Genomic DNA, 9,842 nt, shown 5'->3' on the forward strand with positions numbered 1-9,842 from the left:
GACTTATCGGCATATGAAAATTTACTTTCTTATTTATACACATATTTTGAATTGTATCAAGATTTTTTAACATAATTGAAGGGAACCTCTTCTGTTCAATAGAGTTTATTGCTTAAAGTTTAATCGACTGAAATAATACATTGATTTTCAGATATTGATCGAAACAAATTATTCCATGTTTCCCACTGTTGTTGATGCCCTGGCATACTATACTAAGAAGACAGTTATTCCGTAAGTACCTCCTCCTTGGCAGATATAATTTATAAAATGTTTTCTACTCAGTGTAATGACCATGCTTCCTTTAAAAGTGATTTTCTTTGTGAGAAAAAATTATTAGTTCAATAGGGAAATTCATCTGTGTTTAGACTCTCTTTAATAAAATTTTCCACTGTGAAAGAAAAAGATTTAAATTTCTCATCATTTATTATAATATACTGTATATTGCATTACTTATTGAATGACCTTCGTATACCGAAATGTTCAGACTACCTTTTGTAATGGAATACAGTGTGCTACGTGTAGCTACGGTTCTCGTAATAAGTACATCAATAACTATAGTGAAAGGCTGACTTTCTGTTGTTTTCGTCAGATTTCAATCGACGTCACGTCAGAGAATTTCAGTTGGAGAGAGGTACCTCCTTCACAAGACAACAAAAAATGTCATTTGGAATAGCAGATATTTTAAATGGTCCATTTAACATTTTTTGCAGGCGAATTTTTATTTAATATTTCCATTTTTAAAAGCATATTTCCTGTATGGTTGTAGAGTCTGATAAGAACAAAAAAGATGTCGCTATTTTCTGCGTATTGTAATTCTTCCTTCAGGATATCAACTAGATTTTAAAGATGCTGCTCTAATTGCAAATTGCTCAGCCATCACCGCAATAGGAATTGTTAGCTTTCTCATTCCACGAGAGAAGAAATACTCAGTTATATTTCACAATGTATTTAACGTTATTCATATCATTTATCAAACAGTACCGATTTATTTCTAAAACCCACTAAGATTTGGAGACGATATCCGAAATGGCTAACAGGTTTGAAAATACTATTGCTATTCTCAATAGTTTAGTATTACTCAATGTTTGAAATACTTTACAGGTTTCAATTTTTATATATATATATATATATATATATATATATATATATATATATATATATATATATATATATATATATATATTTATATTTATATATATATATATCCTACACTGCTAGGAGACAGATTCCGTAGGTCGAGAGTTCAACCCCGGGCGGGGGCGGAAGTGAGTATCCTCGTAAAAGTGAATTTCTCTGTGCTTTCTATATATATATATATATATATATATATATATATATATATATATATATATATATATATATATATATATTTCATTGAAGGCTTATATCATCTGATCTATTTCAAAATAAATAGAGAAATGCCTGGAGTGAAAGAGAAATGAACATGTATGTATAGAAGACACATTCAAGGCACAATTTATTTAAAACGGTATTGAGGGCGGTACCATCTCCCTAATTTGGTTTATTTTAAGTGCGATATGAATATAAGGAAATGTTCTTGTACTTAAATTTAATCGTGATGAATTCTTAAACCACAAATTTTAAAATGTTACCCAAGAGATCACATCGCAAAACAGGCAACCCATTAATCCCCTTCTTACTTGCCTCAGCTTTGGTGGGAATTTTTTTCCCTCCTATTTTTTCTGTGATTGCAAATATAATAGACACATCGACCAAGATCATTGGAATTGTGATTATTCTCTATACAGCATTGTCTATATTTTGCAGAAGAGAGGAATGGATAACACACAACGTCCCCTTGTCCGGAATGACGAAAACCAAGATCGGAGTTCTATGGATTCTTGGGGCATTTAAATGCGTCTTTGGATTTATTCATAGGGAGGTTCACTGGAGATGTGCGATGAATGATGAATACCAAATAGTAAGGGACATCGGGAAATTTGCTTCAGTTCTTTTTACAATCCTACAGTCGTTCATCGTTTTGTATTGCCATAAACATTCCTTTGTAAACAATACAAAAATAAGAGTTGTCATAACTTCGATGGTCTTTACAAATTTGACCGTTTGGCTTACAGGGCTTGTATATTGTGTTACAGAAAAAGCAAGCTCAGATAATTCAACTTTCATTGAAGATATGTATAACTGCACCTATGTTAAAGAAAATAATTTAGAAACATTGGTTCGATATACGGAAATATTCAGAATACCTTTTGTTATGGAATTCAGCGTGCTAGCTACGGTACTCGTTATAAGTATACCAATAACAGGTGAAAGGAGTACTTTGTCCGAGTCATATTCATCAGATTTTTTAAATCGGTACGAAGAACAAGAAAGTATTCCCTTTACAAGGCGACAAAAACTATCCTTATTGACAGCAGTGTGTTTTCTGTGTGGTCCATTTTACATTTTTGGTGGTGTATTTTTGTTTGATAGTTCTACTTTCAAAAGAATATTCCACATATGGCAATGTTTTCTTATGGGAACGAAATCGGTGACATTTTTGATAATTCTCATAATTTTCTATGCGTTGCAAAAGGAAGTTAGTATCATTGTTACCCACTACCATCCTAATTTCAATGATGTTTCTTTGCTTGCAAGCTGTTTTGGTATCACTGCAGCATCAGTTGTGGTTTATTTTACTCTAGAAGAGCACAGTTTATTATCATTATTTCACTGTATATCCAACATTGTCCACATCTTTTATCAAACAATACTGATTTTCTTTCTGAATGTTATTTATGTATGCAGACGGAAACAAAAACGATTAAAAATGTATCTTGCTATTCTCATCAGTTTTAACATCACTCGATGGTTAGGGGATTTTCTCGTTTTCTTGGCGTTTATAGAAACCGCTACATCAAATCATTTCTATATAAGTCTTTTTAATGTGTTTTATCCTTTCCAGTTGTTTTACAGATTCCAATGTGCAATGGAAATGATAAATATTTACTTGAAATTGTGACACGGTTGAGCGAGGTTTATTAACCGATAAATTTTAATAATGAATTTGGAGATAACGAACACTAATTAAGCTCAAAAGTACATCGAAATAATACAAATCGGGAGTAGAACAATTAAACACAGACTTATGAAAACCTCAGAGGTGAGATCAGGAGGATGAGGTGCCATGGAGGAGGAAGCATCTCCTGTCGACCGATCACACTCACCGTGTGCTTCTTCTCATATAAATCAATAGAATGCACCAAAATAATGATAAAAAGATGAGGTGAAACAAAAACTAAGATAAGCCATTTTAAGACTTGCAAATATGTTTTGTAAAAATAATTGCAAACACTTAAGATGCCTCTTTATAAAGTGAATGTGTCTAATTTTGAGTTGATTCTTTTCATCTTTCTTTTTCCTTCTATATATTTTAATTGGTCTACAGTACTTAGAAAATGAATGAATTTTAATTTATTTAGGATTTTTTATTATTATTTTTCTTTTTTGAAAAATACTGTACAGTCGGTGTTTTTTTGGGTAAGAATGACTGAAATAAATACATTTTCTTTGAATTTCCTTATGTTTCTATTTTTTGTAACGTAGTGCCTGAGGCTGTGACGTCATAAATGGGTGTGTTTTTGTTTAAAAATCTGCATAATTATGTTGCAGGACGTGAATAACCTATGAATTCGGGTTGAATGGAACAAAAACACATAATTTAGTTTTGTTTCATTTTCTCTCATGATCTTGTCAATTCATGGAAGGGTGGAGATTGTAAATACTTATAAAATAAATAATTCCTTTTACATAGGATACGGTCAAGTATGACAACAGAAATTCTGATCTGTCTTTCAAAGTTTTTCCTCAGTTCCGAATGTCAACTCAGACTAATCATTTTAAAAAAAAGGCGATGTCATTTCATTATCCAAATATCGAGGATTCAGACATCTTTAATAACAATTTAGATAAAATTTTGCAGAAAATATTTTGTTTTTATTTGCAGGTTTTCAAATAAAAGATACAGGTGTTCTTTATGAGTTATCCCCTTTTTATTGACCACGCAAGTAGTTCCACTCTACATTTAGAAGTAAACTAAAACTATTATGGGATGAAAAATTGATGGAATATGCTGAATTTAGAGCGTTGTGGCAACGCGCTTTGAAAAAATTACGCACTTTGAAAAAAAATTTCAAAGTTCGTTAAAATTGGGACAAAATCAACGCACTTTGAAAATTTTTTTCAGAGTGCGTTAAATTTGGGACTAACTCAACGCACTTTGAAAATTTTTAAGAGTCTACATCAAAATATTTTACCATGGAGACACTTAACGCACTTTGAAAAAAAATTAAATCATATTTTAGTAATGGAAAGATTTTATTTGTTATTTATCTTTCAAAAAATGAATTGATTAACTCCCGTCGAAAAAAGGAGAAGACAGAATTTTTAAGTTGAAACAATTTAGAAATTCGATACCATTCTCATTTACTAAGTTAAAATGGGATTTTTGCTCATTTTGCAATATTTCAATTGTTCTTAATTCTTTCAAATTATATTCTGTTGTAAAAGTTAGTGTATCTTAGTTTTCGCCTCAATTCACCCACGAAACATCATCTGATTTCTATAAATTACGCTTTTTAGAGAAATTGGGCTATTCTTGTTTTGAGTGAATGCTATACTATGTTTGTTTGCAACATATTTTTGCGATGGCAATACTTTTTTCGGATCCTTTTTGTGATTTCCATGAAATTAAGATTTATTGTTTTTTGTTAAAATTATCGCGATTTAAACAGTTTTGAAAAAGGTATTGGCATTTATTATCACAAGAGAAAATTTATCAGTCGAAAGAAGTGAAACAGAAATAAATAGATAGAGAATTTGATGAAATGTGCTATCATTGCTGGTGTTTGTGCGATACTTGATTTGCGTTTTGTCACGATTGAAACAGAAATGATATGATTTATTTGAGTTGAATAATTCTTGAAGAATGAAGCCGTATATAGTGGGAGTATAATCCAAAGACACTGTCTCGAGTTTATGTCATTAAATACTTATACGTTATTGATAAATACACGTAATATATTTTTTACTTATGTTTTAAAGGTATGTAAAACGGAAAAAAGGGCTTCACAAACTAATCGAATTTTGTCCAAAGCTCATGATAGGCGTAAGACTGTATGCGTTAACCACAATATGCTACGGTGTCTTCTTCTTGTTTATGTGTCAGTTTGCTTAAAAAAAAACGAATTTGTTGAGACAAATAAGGTTTTTCAACCTATCCTTTAATTTATCTTGGTTCGTCCTTTTTGGCTTACTTCTCTCACCTAACTGTTAGACCTTTGCTTTATACTAATTTTGATTACGAAATGCTCCGTTTACTTTATCAATACATAGGGCTCACAGCGAGTGTGACCGAGCAACAAGGGATGCTTACTCCTCTAGGTACCGTTCTAATCTCTGGATCTCTGGTATTCCGGGGGGGGGGGGGGGTGTCTGTATTTATGCCCTGCTCACATGTTCGTATTGTTCGCATATTTTGCATATTTTTCGACATAAATCAATGCTCATTATCCTCACGTTTTTTTTTTCATTTCAGAAATATTCAACTTTTAGATAGAATGGGTTCAGACCCCATTAAAAAAAACACAATGCATTTACTAAAATACCTGGTCCGTTCATATTCAAAAATAAATCTTTATAGCTAGAACCATTTAATATATACGTGCCCATTTTCGACTAAATAAGTCTAAAAACAATTTTCAATCAATATGCCTTTCAGGACAATATATGAATCTAATATGTTGAAGATGATATTACCGACAACATAATTTTAGAAAAATAAAACTTTTCCGTCATAGAGCGGGTGATTGTCCTCGCCTTGTACACCTTTTTTCTCTCTTTTATAAATTTATGATAAAGAGATTATAATGCAACTTATGTAATATTTCACCTATTTTCACACTATCATCAGACATCACAACTTAAAACTAAGAATCTGAAACAGAATCTATGAATATAAAAGTTAATTAAAATTTGGCATTATATCCCCATAGACAGATCCAAAAAAGCGGATAAAGGTTAGGGGATCAAGACCTGATAATTTTTTCAAATTCACTAAAATTTAAGAATATTAAAGAAACCATATCAAAATAACTCCCCCCCCCCTCCCTCCCTCCTTCCCAAGAAACGCAAACTCTTAACAGTCAGTCTACGATAAAAGAATATAGTTACCGAAGTTCCACCGTGTATATCCCAACATGCGGGGTGTATACTATGTTGTGCGCGGGGTGTATACTTCCGAAGCGAGAGAAAGGGGGTCAATGTACGTTCTTTGTCCATTTTCTCAACTCACGGATATTTTTTGCCAGAAAGCATATGCCTACGGAAGGAAGCATTATCTAAGGAGTATATGGATACCTGTGAATCCACTGGACACCTTCTAGTTTTATCAAACACCTCAACACAATTCCGAGGATCGGAGCAAGATTGACGCTACACTGTGTTTATGATCAAATATCAGAACAAAGCTTTGCTTTATCGTCACTTTTATATTATTGTTAAATACATGTTTACAATATAAACGTTTGTACAAATTGTCTGTAAATAAAACAGTTTTTATATGAAGATATTGACGAAAAATCAATGTTGTGTCCGGGGTGTATGCAACATGTTGTACGCGGGGTGTATACCCCTCTTTTTTACTCTTTAGTATCATAGTCTGAAATGTCATTAAAAAAATGTTAACATTTGACTTTTGTAAAAGTTCTATTCATTTTTTAAATTATTCACCAGTTTTGTAATAGCACAACTTCAGGTTCATGAATTCGATTTACTGGAAATAAAATTGATACACGTTCCTCGTACTATTGGCTTTGCATGCACAAGGAAGTAAATGTACAAGGTACTTTGTTTTACTGTTCAATGTGATGACCAACAATTCATCTCTTCTTTCGATTTAAAAGGCACCTTCTTCAGATCCTTTCTTCATAAATGCTTCACACATGCACCATTTTGAAAATTTAACATGTCCTCATAATTTTTGTTTAACTTTTTTCAATACTTTTTAAATGAGTTTGAAAGTATTTAGCTTTTTGTAATGTCATAAACACCAGAAAAATGTTCTCCTTCATGTAGTATTTATATGTTGTGTACTTTGCCCCCAGGAGCCCATATTTGGCAGTAAACTATTTGTTTTCTATTGAGTCATTGTATTGTACTGAATACATACTTTCTGGGAATGGGACCGAGGAGGGTGTGTTTGTGTCTTAGGTAATTTTTTTTTTTTGGGGGGGGTAACTTTACTACGTGTATATACGATAATTAATTACACATGTTACAGGAGGATGAACAAAATTGATATTAATTACACGTCAACGAAAAATTGTAATTGTACCAAAAACATTTTTTTTTCAATTATGCATGCATGTCCTCGGAAAATTGTCGTCCGTTATTACAAATGTGCATTTTTATAGGCGGCTTTACATGTTTATTGTGATTTGTAAAATATGAAATCTTTTCAGATAAGGGAAAATGAGTCCACATATTGCGAAAATTGAAAGGAAAATTAATATACATGTATCATACCGACATGTTGTATCACCCCCCCCCCCCTTTTTGTTCCAGTCACAACTTTTGCACTACAGAAAATGTTCATCGAAAATCAGGTTGCCCCCCCTTTTGTTGCAGCATAGTCAAATAATGGTTATGTAGTATCTTTCAGTAAAAAAAGGAGAATTGGTACTGAAAAAGATGGGACCTACAAGCCCGTCTGAAATAGGAGTTTGAGTTTCTATAAGCCCCCTTTTTTTATAACTAGTCAACTTATGTCAAGGTTTTTTTTTCAGATATCCCCCCCTTGAAAAAAGATTCTACATCACTGTCATAAATGCTCAAGAATACATGTATTGACAGAAACGTTGCAGAAACAAAAAAAAAAAGCGATTTATCCATAAATCACCATTAATGTAAAGTGCGATGATGCTCAAAAGGCCCTGCACTATACTGGAAGAGGAAGAAGAGCAATAGAGTTTCTATTATTTTTAACAGGCGAAATATTTAGATTAAAACGAGCCAAAGAAAGGACAAAGTGTCCTCAATGCAGGATTGGGGAAAGGGGGGGACCCTTTGGAGAGATCTTATGATTACGTAGATTTAGATCACTGTGCCATCTACAATGTAGCATTTAGTCAGATAACAATCGCTCCTTGAACATCTAGCGCCTTTTATGTTTGAATATGATAGTTGTTTGGTTTTTTTTAATTTAGTTGATTTGTTTTTTATTTCAGTAAGTTTATGGAAATTACTTTTTGGGTCGGCATTATTTAAATTTTTACAACATATTTCCTTTTTAAAACCCGTGTGAATAATATTTCCATTGATACTTCGCATTACACAATCCTAAGAAAAATATGGGGTATACACCCCGCGTACAACATGTTGCATACACCCCGGACACAACATTGATTTTTGTCAATATCTTTATATGAATTTTTATTTACAACAATTAGTACAAACGTTTATTTTGTAAACATATATTTAACAATAAAATAAAAGTGACGATAAAGCAAAGCTTTGTTCGATATTTGATATAAACACAGTGTAGGTCAATCTTGCTCCGATCCTCGGAATTGTGTTGAGGTGTTTGATAAAACTAGAAGGTGTCCCGTATTTACAGGTATCCATATACTCCTTAGATAATCTTCCCTTTCCCTAGGCATATGTTTTGGCAAAAATATCCGGAGTTGAGAAAATGGACAAAAAACGTACATTGACCCCCTTTCTCTCGCTTCGGAAGTATACACCCCCGCCAAAATGTTGTGTTGGGATATACACGGGGAGTTTACTGATTTTCAGGGATATTTATGATTTCTATAAAAAAAAATCCATGCATTTCTTTGAGAAATGTCGTAACTATTTGTTTTCTTTTTTTTACATGCAATCTCTTCTTAACGCTTATTTGGCTGAATTGAAATTAGTAAATGAACGAAGCGGCATGAAGATTTGAAGTTGAATGCGTTCTAATTACTAGTAATCATTAAACTATCAAATCAAAACTTTGAATGCATATATATATATATATATATATATATACAGTAAAACTCGGTTATAGCGAAGTCCGGGGGGCCTGTGATTTTTAAATTTGCTATATCCGTAAATTTGTTATATCCGTATAACGAATTGTATAACCTTATAGCAATTCGCAATATGGATGTTTTCCTTCAAGTATTTCTAAATATTTTAGGGAAGGCTATATTACAAACATATCTTCGATAACTAAGGTTTTATTATGAATTCGATTTTTTATACAAATTCTTAAAGGAAATAAAGTCATTCTATTTATCAATTTTTTTTAAAATCTTTGAAAATTGTTATAAAAGATGTAAATTTCATTATATGTAACCTCTACGGGGCTCAAAATCAGTTCGCTATATCCGTAAAATTGTTTAGAAAGTTGTTTTAACCATAAAATTTTACAAGGATTTGTTAAGAATTGTGCCTGGGACCCAGAAAAAATTCGCTATATGCGTGTATTCGCTATGTCCGTGTTCATACTAAACGAGTTTTACTGTTTTTATATATATATATATATATATATATATATATATATATATATATATATATATATATATATATATGCATTCAAATTTAATATATATATATATATATATATATATATATATATATATATATATATATATATATATATATATATATATATATATATATATATATATATATATATATACCACTAAATATTTACAAAACCATGTGTATATGTAAATTAAGAGTTCAAATTGATCTTTAAAATTTTACAATATTACATGTTTATTGGTAAGCAACATGAAAATTCTTAACTTGGTATGTTCTTGTTGATGAATGAA

This window comes from Saccostrea cucullata, unplaced genomic scaffold (assembly GCF_032062105.1).
Source record: "Saccostrea cucullata isolate Sc308-1 unplaced genomic scaffold, CSIRO_AGI_Scuc_v1 ctg3326, whole genome shotgun sequence".
Taxonomy (NCBI): Eukaryota; Metazoa; Mollusca; class Bivalvia; order Ostreida; family Ostreidae; genus Saccostrea; species Saccostrea cuccullata.